Genomic DNA, 17,586 nt, shown 5'->3' on the forward strand with positions numbered 1-17,586 from the left:
AAGGAAACCAACCCTGAATATTCACCGGAAGGACTGATGCTTAAGCTCTAATATTTTGGCCACCTGATGCAAAGGGCTGACTCACTGGAAAAAACCCTGGTGGTGAGAAAGATTGAAGGTAGGAGGAGAAGGGGGCGACAGAGGATGAGATGGTTGGACGGCATCACAGACTCAGTGGACATGGGTTTGAGGAAACTCTGGGAGATGATGAAGGACAGGGAAGCCTGGTGTGCTGCAATCCGTGGGATCACAACAGTCAGACCCCAGTGAGCGACTGAATAGCCAGATGCCACAGGACAAATAAGCCTGCCTTCTGTGACTACTGAACCCACATACCGCAGTGAGGACCCAGCTCAGCCAAAAACTGTAAAGTAAAAAGGCCTGATGCAGCGTCCCCACGTGGGCAGCAGACCCCTGTTTGAGAGGAGGAACTGGGCTGGAGCCACACTTGCACACATGTGTTCATGGCGGCTGCCCAGACTGCCAAGTGTGTCCTGACTCCTGCCAGGTGGGTGAACGCAGGGCACGCTGCCCGGCAGAGGAGCTGGCCCCCAAGGCCATGTGTGTGATCCCAGTATAGATCGTCAGACCACGCCCACCAGGAGAGCCCTGCTGCCACTGCGCGGTCAGGGTGGTGGGGAAGGGCAGGGACCCCGGGCTGGTGAAGCGGTCCTGGACTTAGAGGCGATGGTCGCTCAGCACCGGGAGCGTGCTGAGTGCCAGTGGCTTGTGCCCTTGGGCGTGGTTAGGCTGGCTGATTGCACGTTGTATGTGTCTGAGTGCAGCAGGGAGTATAACGAGGGTACCGGGACGGTTCTGGACCCAAGGAGACCACGCAGGCAGGCGGGCAGGGTGCCGGGCTCAGGTGTGGAGCGGCGCCTTGGGAGACAGCCCCTCGCCAGCAGGCAGCGCCCCCTTACTTGGTCTCCTGACGCCCCGGGTTGCCCCCAGATGCCACTGGGAGGGTCCCTGGTGGCTGATGGGGGGTGTCTGCTGAGGTCGCGTTGCTTTCTGTGGGGCTGCAGCTTTTCCACTTGAACACCGGGGCGACGGGTAGGGTGGTCAGCGTGAGCCCTGCTGGCCCTGGAGGCGGGGTGCCACGGCGGGGGCCCTGCCCCCCTGGAGCCGCCTGGGTGCCGTCGCCTGCCTCTGTGGGCCGATTGTCTCCCGGCGGCTCCTCTGAGGGCGCCTTTGTGCCGGGACATCAGTCCTTTGTCTGCCGTCGGCACCGCGACGCATCTCACAGCCGTGTCTGTCTCTGCTCACAGTAATGTCCGTGTTTCCGATTTCAGGAAGGGTTAGAGTCCTGAGGAGCAGGGCAGCCCCTGGGTTGGGTGCCTGGCCCCGTCCTCCAGGGACCTGGGCGCGCCCGGAGCTTTCCTCGGCCCGGGCCCAGTGCGTCTCCTGTGGAAATCAGCAGGCAGAATGGCCCCCAGCCCCACTGTCCCACGTTGGGTGAAGGTTCTGAGGGATTGAAAACAGCGTGTTCTCCAGTGTTCCCTCCCTGGGCTCCTTGAGGCACAGGTCACAGGAGCTGAGAGTGGACAGCCACCCAGGCTGTGTTGCTGTGTGAAGGGAAGGGCAAAGACACCAAGACCACACGGGGACGCCGACCCGGCCACGCGCTCGGTCCACACGGGGACGCCGACCCGGCCACGCGCTCGGTCCACAGGCGAACACTGACCCGGCCACGCGCTCGGTCCACACGGGGAACACTGACCCGGCCACGCGCTCGGTCCACACGGGGAACACTGATCCGGCCACATGCTCGGGCCACACGGGGACGCTGACCCGGCCACGCGCTCGGTCCACAGGGGAACACTGACCCAGCCACGCGCTCGGGCCACACGGGGAGAGTGACCCAGCCACGTGCTCGGACCACACGGGGACGCTGACCCGGCCACGCGCTCGGTCCACAGGCGAACACTGACCCGGCCACGTGCTCGGGCCACACGGGGACGCCGACCCGGCCACGCGCTCGGTCCACAGGCGAACACTGACCCGGCCACGCGCTCGGTCCACACGGGGAACACTGATCCTGCCACGCGCTCGGTCCACACGGGGAGAGTGACCCGGCCACACGCTCGGGCCACACGGGGACACCGACCCGGCTACGTGCTCAGTCCACACAGGGACAATGACCTGGCCACGCGCTCAGTCCACACAGGGAGAGTGACCTGGACACGTGCTCAGTCCACACGGGGACGCCGATCCAGCCACATGTTCGGTCCACACGGGGAGAGTGACCCGGCCACACGCTCGGGCCACACGGGGACACCGACCCGGCTACGTGCTCAGTCCACACAGGGACAATGACCTGGCCACGCGCTCAGTCCACACAGGGAGAGTGACCTGGACACGTGCTCAGTCCACACGGGGACGCCGATCCAGCCACGTGTTCGGTCCACACGGGGAGAGTGACCCGGCCACGTGCTCGGTCCACACGGGGAGAGTGACCCGGCCACGCGCTTGGTCACATGGGGACGCTGACCCAGCCACGTGCTCGGTCCACACAGGGACAATGACCCGGCCACGCGCTCGGTCCACACGGGGAGAGTGGCCCGGCCATGTGCTTGGGCCACATGGGGATGCCGACCCGGCCTTGAAAAGGAAGGCAGAGCTGATAGAGCCCACAGCGCGGGTGGACGTGCTGAGTGATGTGGCTAGTCGTGGAGGCCGGTTGTGTGCGATCCTCTTTCAAGGTCCTTGGCACGGTTGGATTAGTAGACCAGAAGCAGAATGGGGGGTCAGGGAGCTGGGCGACAGGGTTCCAGTTTCACAAAGGGAAAGAGGCACAGGTGGTGATGGGGCGTCACAGTGCCAGTGTGCCTGAAGCCACGGGGCCGGCTGCTTGAAGATTGTAAACTTCACGTTACATGTATTTTACCACAGTAGAGAGAGAGGTGGACGTTGGCAGACTTCTTCCCCACAGCTGCAGCAGTTACAGCCTCCAGGGGTGAGGAAGCGTTGAAAGCAGATGCCTGGGGTCTCACCAGCGTGGATCCTTACCGCTGCCCGGCTGGACTCCCAGTGGGGACCCTGGGCGGGGCTTGGGCAGGTCTGCCTGGGGTCCTGCTCAGGGTAGAAGCAGCCTCCAGACCCCCAGGCCTGCCGAGCCCCTTGGAGAAGTTTCCTTGTTCCGTCCCTCACCCCCCTGGGCCCGTGGACCCTGCGGAGCTCCGTCCAGACCCTGCCCCACCTAGTCTCACTCAGCCGAATGCAGCCCAGGCTCAGGGAACTTGGTCTAAAGGAGGTGCCCACCCTGCTCTGTGGGCACGCTCGTGCCCCTGGGCGGCTGGGCCATAGGCTCCTGTGTCTGCTTGGTGCCCACACGCAGAATGAGGGGCAGTTGGTCTTCTATGGAGAACTGGCTTTGTGCCCTCTGCGGCGCCCACTGCCCCAGCATCAGAGCGCTGGCTGTGAAGCAGCTGGGACTCTGCGCTGGGAGTGGGCGCAGGTGCTGGCCAGGTTTGGGGGGCCTCGGGGGGACCCTCAGCCTCCTCCCTGCGGCGGGTGACTTGGGGAGGGCTGGACAGACTGCCTTACCCTCGCCCCTGGCGGGGGTTCTCCGCTCCCATTCTCATCCGTGGAAGCGTCCCATGGGCCTGTGTATAACAACGTCTGCGAAGCCAGGTCCCCTGAATTCTCTGAGACATCACTGGTTTTGTAACTCACAGAAACTGAGGGCGTCCGGACACGGGGCCCTCTCCTCACCCCTCCCCGACATTCCTTCCCTGACCTCGGGGACCTGCATAGCCTGAACCCCTGGGCAGAGCCCTGTCCCTGGCGGTCGTGCTCTGCTCTGCGTGGGCCTTGTCGGGTGATCCAAGGTCCCTCTGTCCTGCTTTCCCATCCCAGGGCACTCTGATCACCTTCTGCCGCTGGCCTGCCTGCTTTCTGTTCCAGGGCCTGGTGTCCATCCACCCTGGCCCTGACCCCGACCCCGAGCTCAGTGACACCCCCCGCCCCGGCCAGGCCCGGCACCCTGTGTGCCAGGCCCCATGTGAGTCCTCCTCGAGTCAGCTCCAGAGAGGACGCGCCTGACCCTCCCCCAGGGTGCTCCCTCCCCTTTCTCTCCTCTCCCTCCACTCCCCCTCCACTGGCACCTCTCTCTTCCTCCGGACTCTGTCCAGAGCCCAGACAGGCCCTTGTCCTGGGCACGGGCGGCTCCATCTGGAAAGGGGCCACATGAGGGCCAACCCCAGGAGGCCTGCCTGCCCTCCAGCTGGGTGGGCACCGAGCAGCAGCCTGGGAGCCCCATTCTGTGAGAATGCACTCTGCGGGGCCCACTGACCTGAGGGCACACGGAAACCTGAGCCCCAAGCGTTGCCTTGAGAGACAGAGGCCCCCAGAGTCAGGGGCTTGGCACTGCCTCCTGGGACCCATCTGGTGGCGAGAGGTGCTCTGAGGGGATCACACTGCCTTTGGCCCAGTTGGAGCCCAGCCTGTCCAGGTGTCCTGGGCTGTGGGCAGTGCTGCAGCTCTGCTGACTCTCACAGCTGACTCCTGCATGCACTCCTTGGTTTCTGCTTTGCCAGTGCCCAGAGACATGTGTCGTCCCCTGGGTGTCTCCATGCTGGCAGTGGTCACGCAGGCTCAGCTCTGCCTGCACAGCTGGAAATAAAGACCCTGGGATTGGAGTGTGTGTCTGGGGCCGTTTCATGCTCATCATGGGCATCCCCTTCTCGTGGGCAGAGATGTCTTCCACACCTGTGTTGAAGGTGGTCCCTGCTGGTGAAGAATCTGCCTGCAATGCCAGATACCTGGGTTTGTTCCTTGGGTTGGGACGATCCCCTGGAGGAGGGCATGACAACCCACTCTAGTGTTCTTGCCTGGAGAATCCCATGGACAGAGGAGCTTGGCGGGCTACAGTCCATGGGGTCAGAATGAGTCAGACACGACTGTGTGACGAAGCACCCCAGACATAGCGGCTCCCCCAACACCGAGCAAAGCCTGTCGGCTGGACAGCCTAATGAGATGCTGCAGGAAGGGGTGAGTGTGCTGTCCATCAACCAGCTGTGAGTCCACCAAATGCAGAAAGACGGAGCGGAAACAGTTGTTCTTCTGTGCGTCCACACTCGGACAGAAGAAGGGGCAGTCCTTCTTGGGACCCTCTGGATGAGGAGGGGCCTGGGCCAGACGGGCCAGGGAGAGACCGGGGGTGGGTAGGCTCAGAGCACGTCTGTGGTGGGGGCTTGTGAAATCAGAGTGCTGGGTGGGTGTTGGGGACCGCCCTTCCTGGGGTTAGGGAACCCTGGCATGGCAGTGCGGCTGCCCTGTGTGGAGGATGGTGGGTGGCCCTGTGCTGTCGAAACCTGAGTTGGTGTCGTGTGGGTTTGACGCTGAACACTGAGATGCCTCATTTTAAATGCAGATGTTAGAGAGTGAGAGACTAAGCCTTCTGCCGTGGGAGCGCCCAGCTCAAGCTGTATAGAGATCAGGGAGAAGCTTAGGATAAAAACAGAGGAATGGAGATCGCAAGGACCAAAATTTAATGAAATAAAAACAGTATTAAATATTAACAAAAGCCTGAAGTCGACTGCTTGGGGAGACCAATAATATACCAAACTGGCAAAAGTAACGACAGGCAGAAGCACACGTGCTGGGAGGAGCGCGCGGAGGCAGGGCCGAAGCCACCGAGAGTGCTGTCAGTAAACACAGAAAGTAAGGAGGAGGTTTTTCTAGAAATAATATGAATTACTTAGTAACTGGCTTAGTAAAGTAGAAAATGTGGAGAGACCAGTTATATTAAAATCCCTTTTCTTCTCCAGAGAACACCAGATGGTTTTATTTGTAAATTTTACCAGGTCTTCCAAGAATTAAGTTCTGTCTCATATGAAATATTCCAGAGATTGAAAAGATTTTTTAAAAGTGACACTCTCCGTTTTATGAGGACAATAGAATCATGGAAACACCCAGGGGAAGCGCAACAGTGGGGACCTCATGGACATAGATGTGAAAACCCTGAAGAAAATGACAGGAAAAAAATATCCCTACAAGATAATAAAAGGCAAAAGTATCTCATGACAGAAATTATCTCAGGAGTATGTGAATGATTTATTTAACCTTAGAGTACTAATTATTTTTATCACATTCAGAGTGAAGAGAAAACTCATATGCTGTATCCAGAAAAAGCATTTGATGGAATTTAAGAGACAGTACTGGGGATATGGGCTGCCCAGGTGGTGCTAGTGGTAAAGAATCCACCTGCCGATGCAGGAGACGCAAGGGACGCGGGTTTGATCCCTGGATCGGGAAGATCTTCTGGAAGAGGAAAGAGCAACCCACTCCAGTATTTTCGCCTGGAGAATCCCGTGGATAGAGGAGCCTGGCAGGCTCACATACAGTCCATGGGGTTGCAAAGAGTCAGTCACGAAAGAGCGTGTGTGCACACACACACACACACACACACACACACACACACACACATATGTTAGGAATATAGAAATAGATAGGAAGTTTAACTTGTCCATAGGCTTCCCTGGTAGCTCAGATGGTAAAGAATCTGCCTGCAAGGTGGGAGACCCAGGTTCGATCCCTGAGTTGGGAAGATCCCCTGGAGAAGGGAATGGCAACCCACAGTATTCTTGCCTAGAGAATTCCATGGACTAAGGGGCCTGGAGGGCTACAGTCCATGGGGTCACAGAGAGTCAGACACGACTGAGTGGCTAACACTTGTAGGTTACCTACTAAAAATCTGCAGACCTGCACGAATTTTAATATATTCACTTACATTTGGCTGTTGATTAATCCATGCACCCACATTAAGGTGTATAATTCAATTCTGTACTTGGCCAGCGTATTTCAAGTGGTAATTACTGACTACCGCATTAAACAGTGCAGTCATAGAACATTTCCATCATTGCAGAAAGATAATGACTTCACTGCTGTACACTTACCATCCTTAAACACTAGAAATATTATCTCTAAAACCAAGAAGAAAGGTGACTGTTATCCTTGAGGAGCTGGACAATGCAACAGGACGTGAAAAGCAGATCAGATGGACAATGCAACAGGACGTGAAAAGCAGATCAGATGGACAATGCAACAGGACGTGAAAAGCAGATCAGATGGACAGTGCAACAGGACGTGAAAAGTAGATCAGATTGGGTCGAAAGAAACAACATTGCCATTTGCGATGGCATCGTCGTTCTAATGGACAATGTAAGAGCCTGTAGAAGATGTCTGAACCAGTGACAGTTCCGGAAGGCCGGCTGACAGAAGATGCCACGCAGGACCAGCAGTGCTGAGACATGCACTTCGCTTCCCCTGGGGGCTTCCATGGTTCTCTTCCCCTTGTAAAATGGGCAGTGTCACGGTTTAGAAAACATCTTTTCAGTCTCTGGAACACTTTATATGAGGTCTGACTTAATTCTTGCAAGACCTGGTAAAATTTACAAACATTTGAAACGAAGAAAAACAGCATAAAAGCAGCTGGTAGCTTATCCATGGATAAGTTGGACAAAGGGCATGACTTTCACCAGAGAAAGGGCTGCCCACTTACTCAAGGACACAAAGCACCTGAGTAAGGAGGCACCAAGGCTCTGTGATGACCTGATGTTACCAGTTCCCCCTAAATGTAATTCAGTTTTATAAAATTCCACAATGGAATTGAACTTGGCAAGTTATGAAGTTTATATGAAGCAGACAAACAATTTTAAAGACAAAGGAGATGTGTTTGTGTTTAGGAAGTGTTTTGCTTAGCAGATGTTTAAGTAAGCTGTGCTCATTAAAACAATAGGCAGTTGGCAGAAATATAGACAGATTGACCCCTGGGACACAGGAAGACACAGAAACACACGCATCTTCAGAGACAGCCTTTAATCTGTAAGGAAGGAGTTTGCTCTTGCAGAACTGGTTGGGGGATAGGTGGGCATCCATAGAGAAAATAATAAAGTCAGGTCCCTACCTCACACCATACACAGAACAGCTCCATGTAGATTAATGACCTCAGTGAAAAGAGTAAAAAAAAAACAAAACTTTGGGAGGAACGGTGTGAAATTGAAGAATATGATATCCAAGAACCATAAATCATAAGACATGTAAATAAACACTTCCTAGAAACCCCGCGTCCGAGGTCAGGGGCGGCGGCCAGGAGGAGATACCCCACGCCCCAAGCCCGAGGCCAGGGGTGGTGGCTGGGAGGACAAACCCCACATCCAAGGAGCCGTGGCTGTGTGGGCACAGGAGGGCCTAGAGAAGCTATCCCACGTTGAAGGCAGGAAGGGTGGCGGTGAGGAGATACCCCTCGTCCAAGGTAAGGAGCAATGGCTGCGCTTTGCTGGAGCAGCCATGAAGAGATACCCCATGCCCAAGGTAAGAGAAACCCAAGTAAGACGGTAGGTGTTGCAAGAGGGCATCAGAGGGCAAACACACTGAAACCATACTCACAGAAAACTAGTCAATCTAATCACACTAGGACCACAGCCTTGTCTAACTCAATGAAACTAAGCCATGCCCCTGGGGCAACCCAAGACGGGCGGGTCATGGTGGGGAGATCTGACAGAATGTGGTCCACTGGAGAAGGGAATGGCAAACCACTCCAGTATTCTCGCCTTGAGAACCCCATGAACAGTAAGAAAAGGCAAAATGATAGGATACTGAAAGAGGAACTCCTCAGGTCAGTAGGTGTCCAATATGCTACTGGAGATCAGTGGAGAAATAACTCCAGAAAGAATGAAGGGATGGAGCCAAAGCAAAAAGAATACCCAGCTGTGGATGTGACTGGTGATAGAAGCAAGGTCCGATGCTGTAAAGAGCAATATTGCATAGGAACCTGGAAGGTCAGGTCCATGAATCAAGGCAAATTGGAAGTGGTCAAACGAGAGATGGCAAGAGTGAATGTTGACATTCTAGGAATCAGCAAACTGAAATGGACTGGAATGGGTGAATTTAACTCAGACGACCTTTATATCTACTACTGCAGGCAGGAATCCCTCAGAAGAAATGGAGTGGCCATCATGGTCAACAAAAGAGTCCGAAATGCAGTACTTGGATGCAATCTCAAAAATGACAGAATGATCTCTGTTCGTTTCCAAGGCAAACTGTTCAATATCACAGTAATCCAAGTCTATGCCCCAACCAGTAACGCTGAAGAAGCTGAAGTTGAACGGTTCTATGAAGACCTACAAGACCTTTTAGAACTAACACCCAAAAAAGATGTCCTTTTCATTATAGGGGACTGGAATGCAAAAGTAGGAAGTCAAGAAACACCTGGAGTAACAGGCAAATTTGGCCTTGGAATACAGAATGAAGCAGGGCAAAGACTAATAGAATTTTGCCAAGAAAATGCACTGGTCATAACAAACATCCTCTTCCAACAACACAAGAGAAGACTCTACACATGGACATCACCAGATGGTCAACACCAAAATCAGACTGATTATATTCTTTGCAGCCAAAGATGGAGAAGCTCTATACTGTCAGCAAAAACAAGACCAGGAGCTGACTGTGGCTCAGACCATGAACTCCTTATTGCCAAATTCAGACTTAAATTGAAGAAAGTGGGGAAAACCACTAGACCATTCAGGTATGACCTAAATCAAATCCCTTATGATTATACAGTGGAAGTAAGAAATAGATTTAAGGGCCTAGATCTGATAGATAGAGTGCCTGATGAATGATGGAATGAGGTTCTTGACATTGTACAGGAGACAGGGATCAAGACCATCCCCATGGAAAAGAAATGCAAAAAAGCAAAATGGCTGTTTGGGGAGGCCTTACAAATAGCTGTGAAAAGAAGAGACGTGAAAATCAAAGGAGAAACAGAAAGATATAAATAACTGAATGCAGAGTTCCAAAGAATAGCAAGAAGAGATAAGAAAGCCTTCTTCAGCAATCAATGCAAAGAAATAGAGGGAAACAACAGAATGGGAAAGACTAGGGATCTCTTCAAGAAAATCAGATACCAAAGGAACATTTCATGCAAAGATGAGCTTGATAAAGGACAGAAATGGTATGGACCTAACAGAAGCAGAAGATATTAAGAAGAGATGGCAAGAATACACAGAAGAACTGTACAAAAAAGAGCTTCACGACCCAGATAATCACGATGGTGTGATCACTGACCTAGACCACACATCCTGGAATGTGAAGTCAAGTGGGCCTTAGAAAGCATCACTACGAACAAAGCTAGTGGAGGTGATAGAATTCCAGTTGAGCTATTTCAAATCCTGAAAGCTGATGCTGTGAAAGTGCTGCACTCAATATGCCAGCAAATTTGGAAAACTCAGCAGTGGCCACAGGACTGGAAAAGGTCAGTTTTCATTCCAATCCCAAAGAAAGGCAATGCCAAAGAATGCTCAAACTACCGCACAATTGCACTCATCTCACACGCTAGTAAAGTAATGCTCAAAATTCTCCAAGCCAGGCTTCAGCAATATGTGAACCGTGAACTTTCTGATGTTCAAGCTGGTTTTAGAAAAGGCAGAGGAACCAGAGATCAAATTGCCAACATCTGCTGGATCATGGAAAAAGCAAGAGAGTTCCAGAAAAACATCTATTTCAGCTTTATTGACTATGCCAAAGCCTTTGACTGTGTGGATCACAATAAACTGTGGAAAATTCTGAAAGAGATGGGAATACCAGAACACGTGATCTGCTTCTTGAGAAATCTGTATGCAGGTCAGGAAGCATCAGTTAGAACTGGACATGGAACAACAGACTGGTTCCAAATAGGAAAAGGAGTTCGTCAAGGCTGTATATTGTCACCCTGCTTATTTAACTTCTATGCAGAGTACATCATGAGAAACGCTGGACTGGAAGAAGCACAACCTGAATCAAGATTGCCGGGAGAAATATCAGTAACCTCAGATATGCAGATGACACCACCCTTATGGCAGAAAGTGAAGAGGAACTAAAAGCCTCTTGATGAAAGTGAAAGCGGAGACTGAAAAAGTTGGCTTAAAGCTCAACATTCAGAAAACGAAGATCATGGCATCTGGTCCCACCGCTTCATGGGAAATAGATGGGGAACAGTGGAAACAGTGTCAGACTTTATTTTTCTGGGCTCCAAAATCACTACAGATGGTGACTGCAGCCATGAAATTAAAAGACGCTTACTCCTTGGAAGGAAAGTTATGACCAACCTAGATAGCATATTCAAAAGCAGAGACGTTACTTTGCCAACAAAGGTCCGGCTAGTCAAGGCTATGGTTTTTCCTGTGGTCATGTATGAATGTGAGAGTTGGACTGTGAAGAAGGCTGAGTGCCGAAGAATTGATGCTTTTGAAGTGTGGTGTTGGAGAAGACTCTTGAGAGTCTCTTGGACTGCAAGGAGATCAGCCCTGGGATTTCTTTGGAAGGAATGATGCTAAAGCTGAAACTCCAGTCCTTTGGCCACCTCATGCAAAGAGTTGACTCATTAGAAAAGACTCTGATGCTGGGAGGGATTGGGGGCAGGAGGAGAAGGGGACGACAGAGGATGAGATGGCTGGATGGCATCGCTGACTCGACGGACGTGAGTCTCAGTGAACTCCGGGAGTTGGTGATGGACAGGGAGGCCTGGCGTGCTGCAATTCATGGGGTGGCAAAGAGTCGGACATGACTGAGCGACTGATCGGATCTGATCTGAGAAACCCACTCGAATGATGGCCTCCTCCTGGGAGATGACAGGCGTGATGCACGCAGGCCCATGATTGCGCCTGGAATAAATGAGGCGCAGTAAGAAGCTGGCAGCAGCCCCCCAGGTTCCGAGTGCCCGGAGTGGACCCGGCAGCCCTTTGCAGGCTGAAGGTGCCGTGTGGCAGGTGAAGGCATGGCCAGGGCGGGTAGTGTCTGCTCACTGCAGCAGCCCGAACGGCCATCACGGGCTTGGGGGGTCAAGACACCGTGTGCCCCTACAGTGAGCAAGTCCACAGCAGGCGTGGGAGGTGCACACGAGTCATGTGAGCACGGCTCTTGAGAGTTGAGGAGGGAGGTCAAGATGCAAGGGCACACTCAGGGCAGTCAGTGTGACTTGAGAAATGTGAATGGGGGTCGCCTCGTCTGTGCAGATGGCGTGAGACTGGGACCTGCCAGTCAGGGCACAGCTGACATCTCTGACGGAGAGACGTCCCCATCTATTTCCCAGGCTGACGGCTGGTCCAGGGCTGGCTGCCCCTCTGCGTCCTTGGCGTGTGGTTGCCTGGGTCCTGCACCTAGTGGGAGACAGCGAGCAAGGGGCCTGCCACCCGGAAAGAGATCCCTGCGGCTCCAGGGCCTGGCCCACCCGCCCGGGGCAGGACAAGGTCGCTGGCCAGGAGGTCCGCACCCAGCTGGCATGGGGGCGGGGTCTGTTATCAAGGGGCAGCTGGCAGCCTCCTGGAAGGAGAGCCTTCCTCCAGGCGGTGGGTGGGCAGGGAGAGCACACTGGATTTCCGTGGTGACGGGCGCCTCGTCAGTGCTCCTCTAAGGACGTCTGCAGCTACCGTGGAGAGCGCTGCTTCGTCTTTGTCGGTGTGGGTTTTGTGGCTTCACTCTAGCTTTTCTCTGATTTAGAAGACAGACCAGACCCTTGCTTCCCTGGGTCAGGTGTGGAGCTTGGCTGTGCACACACAGGCAGAGCAGAGGGAACTCTGGCTGTGAGCAAGGCCCCCCTCACGTGGAAGGAGCAGGTTTTCACGTTTTGCAGCAGGAGTCCCAGCCTCCGGGATCTCATGCCTGGTGATGCGCAATGGAGTTGATGTTATAATAGAGAGTGCGTGATAAATACAAAGCTCTTGAATCAGGCTGAAACCACCCCCAACTCTAGTCCGTGAAAAAAAATGGTCTTCCAGGAAACCGGTGCCTCGTGCCAAAAAGCCTGGGGACTGCTGTCTACAGGGAGGGCGAGACCCGCTGGGCTGCCTTTAGGGTCCTTGTGAACCTGCCGTTTACAATGCAGAGTGCTTTACGGAATAGCGGTCCTAGGTCGTGGTGAGTCACTGTTTGTGGGGATTTCGCAGTGTGTGTGTTCATGATTTCCTTGAGGGCCAAGCCTTATGCAATAAATCTCGTCCTGGGCTGCCTGTAATCCAGCCCTCAGGCCCGTCTCTCAAAGCCAACCTCGGATGAAACACAAGCAGCGTTTGTTCTGTTGGTCTGGCTCTGTCTCCGTGCAGGTCACCCTTTGATCCTTTTAATGCTGTTTGCACGGATCCCATCAGCTTGGAGGTGCCTTGGAACACACATGTGCACACACACAATCCCAAGTGGCTGCAGGTGTCACAGGCACCTGGGAGCCTCACAGGAAGTGAGTCCATCCTGGGTTGAGACGGGCTCCCTGCAGGCCACCGTGCTTGAGCCCCGTGAGCCCTTTCTGTGAGGGGCAGACGGCCTTGTGGGTGCCCGGCTCTGCTTTCTGGAGGGTGACCTCCACTCTGCGGTCTCTGAACACGGGATTCACCCCTCCCCAGCCACACATGGCATGAGGGATGTCGGCTTCTAGAAAGCCCTGAAACGAGATTGAGACCCTGAGGCCCCCACCCCCAGATAAGGGCTAGGAAGTGTTTTGTTTTATTTTTTATTTTTTTAGTTTTCTGAATGTTGAGTTTTTTTTTATTATTTTATTTTTAAACTTTACATAATTGTATTAGTTTTGCCAAATATCAAAATGAATCCACCACAGGTATACATGTGTTCCCCATCCTGAACCCTCCTCCCTCCTTTTTAATGATTAATTTATTGAAAGCAGGATCCGAATAAGGTGCTTGGTTTGCAACTGCACGCTACATGCTTTAGGTCTGGGTTTTTCTAACTCTTGAAAAGGTACTTTAAGGAGCATACCTGCAGGATAATTCAACCCCTGCCTCCTCTTCTGTCCAAACTCTGACTCCCGTCACCGTCTCAGGCAGGTCAGGACAGCCCAGCTGAGCCTCGCGACGCCCCTGCTGCTCTTTGCCCTGCACCCTCCGCCTGCCCCCCGTGAAGGCACACACGTGGGCAGATGCAGGGCGGGCCCTCTGCGCGCTGCCGCCTCTGGCTTCCCTCCCACACCGTGCGTGTGTGTGTTTCCCTGAACTCGAGTGCCCTTGGCGGTGCCTGGGCTCCGGTTCCCCAGGGGCACTCCCCGGTGTGGATGGCCCAGTGGCTTTGAGGGATGTCTCGGTTTCCAGTCTGGGGTGATGGTGAACTCAGCTGCTGTGGATGTTCATGTCTGAGTCCGTGGGTGGATTCCCAGCAGTGGGGTTGGGGGTCGATGGCCCCAGGCCCTCCACCTGCAGGGTCACGGCCCCGCCTCTCCACCCACTCCCCAGCAGCGGGCCTTTGGATCTTGTTTCCCTGCTGTAACGGGTGTGTGGCGTCTCACTCTGGCTTTAATTTGCATCTCCCTGATAACTAATAGGGACTTCCCGGGTGGCCAGGGGTAAAGAATCCACTTGCCACGCAGGAGACGTGAGTTCAACTCCTGGGTTGGGAAGATCCCCTGGAGAAGGAAATGGCAACCCACTCCATTCTTTACAAGCCAAGTACTCTTGCGTGGAGAATTCCACAGCAGAGGAGGCTGGAGGGCTCTAGTCCATGGGGTTGCAGAAGAGTCAGACACAACTTAGCGAGTAAACAGCAACAGCTAATAAGGTAGAGCATGTTCTAATGTGCTTGTTTATTAGCCACATGGCTTTTTTGGTGAAGAGTCTGTTAAAATGTTTTGCCCATTTTCACTGGACTATTTTCACATTACTGAGATTTGAGCATTCTTCACACATTCCAGATAAAACCCTTTGTCGAAAATGTGATTTGCAGGTATTTTCTCCGACTCTTATCTTGTCTTCTTGTGCCCTTGAGAGGGCTTTTCGCAGAGCAGAGGTCTGCGTGCTGACGCCGTCCGTTCACTGGGCTTGCTCTGCCGCTCCACGCGCCCGCCCTTGGCCACCAGCATGCTGTGTTAAGCTGTCGGTTTAGAGCAAGTCTCCGTGTCGGGGTGAGACGTGCCCGACTACGCTGTTTTTCTTTTTCAAAGTCACTGTGTTTTCTACTGAAGTGCAGTTGACTTACATTATCATATTAGTTTCAGCATAGCGATTCAATAGTGTCACAGATTAAACTCCGTTTAAAGTTGCTGTAAGGTGCTGGCTCTGCCCCGCCCTGTACAGCGCATCCTTCTCACTTGTCTCCTTTATGCCTGCCGGTTTGTGCCTCCGAGTGCCCTCCTGTCTCAGCCCTCCCCCTGCCGCTGCCCCACTGGTAACCACTGGTGTGTTCTAGCTGAATGTGTTTCTGTTCTGCTCTGTACATTCATTTATGTTATTTTTTAGATTTCACATATACGTGATACCTGGAGTATTTTGTTTTTCTCTGTCCGACTTATTTCTAGGTCCCCCAGAGTTGTAAGTGGCAGAATTTCATTCCTTTTTATGGCCTGGTAATGTTGCGCTTTACGCGCGCGCGCGCGCACACACGAACACACACACACACACACACACACACACACGCGCGCGCGCGCGCGCCAGGCCCTCTTTATCCACGCGTCTGCTGATGGCCTCCTTCATTGCTTTCATGCCTTGGCAGTTGTCAAGAATGCTGCTGTGAAAACTGGGATACATGTATCGTTTCAAGTTAGTAGTTTTGTCTCCAGCCAGTACGTGCCCGGGAGTGGGTTCCATGCTCACACGATAGCTCTGTTTTTGGTTTTTGAGGAACCTCCGTTCCATTTTCCTTGCTAACTTCAGCGGCTTTCCTTCCCGCCTCCAGTGCAGGCAGGCTCCCTTTCTCCACGTGCTCTTCAGCGTGTCTGATGTAGACGTTCTGACGGTGGCCTTTCAGACGGTGGGAGGCGGCGCCTCCTCCAGGCTTAGACTCGCGTTTCCCTGACGGTCGGGGCCGCTGAGTCTCCTCACGGCTGTCGTCCGTCTGGATGTCTTTGGAGAAATGTCTGTTGAGGTCTTCTGCTCATTTTTAATCGGATTGGTGGTTTGCTCAGTGCTGAGGTGTCTGAGCTGTTTGTGTATTTTGGAAGTTAAGCCCTCTTGGTTGCATCGTTTGTAAGTATTTTCTGCCACTCCACAGGTTGTCGCTTGTTTCGTCGGTGGTTTCCTCTGCAAAAGCTTTTAAGTTTAATCAGGCCCCATTTGTTTGTTTCTGCTTTCCTTTTTCAAAATTATTTCGATCGTTTTAGTTCCTTCACCTTTCCATATACATTGAAAAGTTACTTAACTAGTAATTATAAAAAAGCCTCACGGGGACTTCACTGGAACTGCACCTGGGGCCACATCTGCGGTCTCGTTTGGGGAGAACGAATGTCCTGAGCCCGGCAGGGGCCCTGACAGCAGTCGTGTCCGTGAGCCCGGCAGGAGCCCTGACAGCTGTTGGGAGTGCCTAACATGCAGACCCAGCGTTTACTGTATTAGATTTAGGTATTTCTTTTTTTGTAAATGCAAGGTTTTTTACACACTGACTCCGTTGCTCGTTGCTCGTTGCTCGTATATGGAACTGCGCTGCTTTCCATGTTGGTAACCTCAGTAGTTCCTGGACCTTGTTGCCACATTGTCCCACATTCCTTGGGACATTCTACACAACGACCCTACCCTCCGCCTCGCCTCCCTCGCCCTGGGCAGGCCTTCGGTGCTGTGTGGAGTGGCAGTGCTGCGAGGACGCGCTTGGCCTCGCTCCCAGCCTTAGGGGAGAATATGCCGTCTGCTCCCAGCCTTAGGGGAGAATATGCCGTCTCTCACCGTCCAGCATGATGTTTGCTGGAGGCCTTTGGACATGCTCTTTATCACGTGGAAGGGGTTCTCATCTATTCCTGCTTCACAGATTCAGCTCAGTCATGTCCGACTCTTTGCGACGCCATGGACTGCAGCACGCCAGGCCTCCCTGTCCATCACCAACTCCCAGAGCTTGCTCAAACTCATGTCCATCGAGTCGGTGATGCCATCCAACCATCTCATCCTCTGTCGTCCCCTTCTCCTCCTGCCTTCAATCTTTCCCAGCATCAGGGTTTTTTCCAATGAGTCAGTTCTTCACATGAGGTGGCCAAAGTATTGGAGTTTTCAGCTTTAGCATCAGTCCTTCCAAAGAACACCCAGGACTGATCTCCTTTAGAATGGACTGGTTGGACTTTCTTGCAGTCCAAGGGACTCTCAAGAGTCTTCTCCAACACCACAGTTCAAAAGCATCAATTCTTCGGTGCTCAGCTTTCTTTATAGTCTAACTCTAACATCCATAAACGACTATTGGAAAAACCATAGTTTTGACTGGACGGACCTTTGTTGGCAAAATAATGTCTCTGCTTTTTAATATGCTGTCTAGATTGGTCATAGCTTTTCTTCCAAGGAGACAGCATCTTTTAATTTCATAGCTGCAGTTACCATCTGCAGTGATTTTGGAGCCCAAAAATAAAGTCTGTGACTGTTTCCACTATTTCCCTGTCTATTTGCCATGAAATGATGGGACCAGATGCTATGATCTTAGTTTTCTGAATGTTGAGATTTAAGCCACTTTTTCACTCTCCTCTTTCACTTTCATCAAGAGGCTCATTAGTTCTTCGCTTTCTGCCATTAGGGTGGTGTCATCTGCATATCTGAGGTTATTGAAATTTCTCCCCGCAGTCTTGATTCCAGCTTGTGATTCATCTAGCCGAGCGTTTCTTATGATGTACTCTGCATATAAGTTAAATAAGCAGGGTGACAA

General features: G+C 52.8%; 1 protein-coding gene across 8 annotated transcripts in view; it reads left to right on the forward strand.

The window, feature by feature from the left end:
* The window catches only part of PACS2 (phosphofurin acidic cluster sorting protein 2), a 63,902-nt gene that overhangs the window by 16,083 nt on the left and 30,233 nt on the right, over positions 1-17,586 (forward strand). The window lies entirely within an intron of this gene.

The sequence above is a fragment of the Bos taurus genome, chromosome 21 (assembly GCF_002263795.3).
Source record: "Bos taurus isolate L1 Dominette 01449 registration number 42190680 breed Hereford chromosome 21, ARS-UCD2.0, whole genome shotgun sequence".
Lineage (NCBI taxonomy): Eukaryota > Metazoa > Chordata > Mammalia > Artiodactyla > Bovidae > Bos > Bos taurus.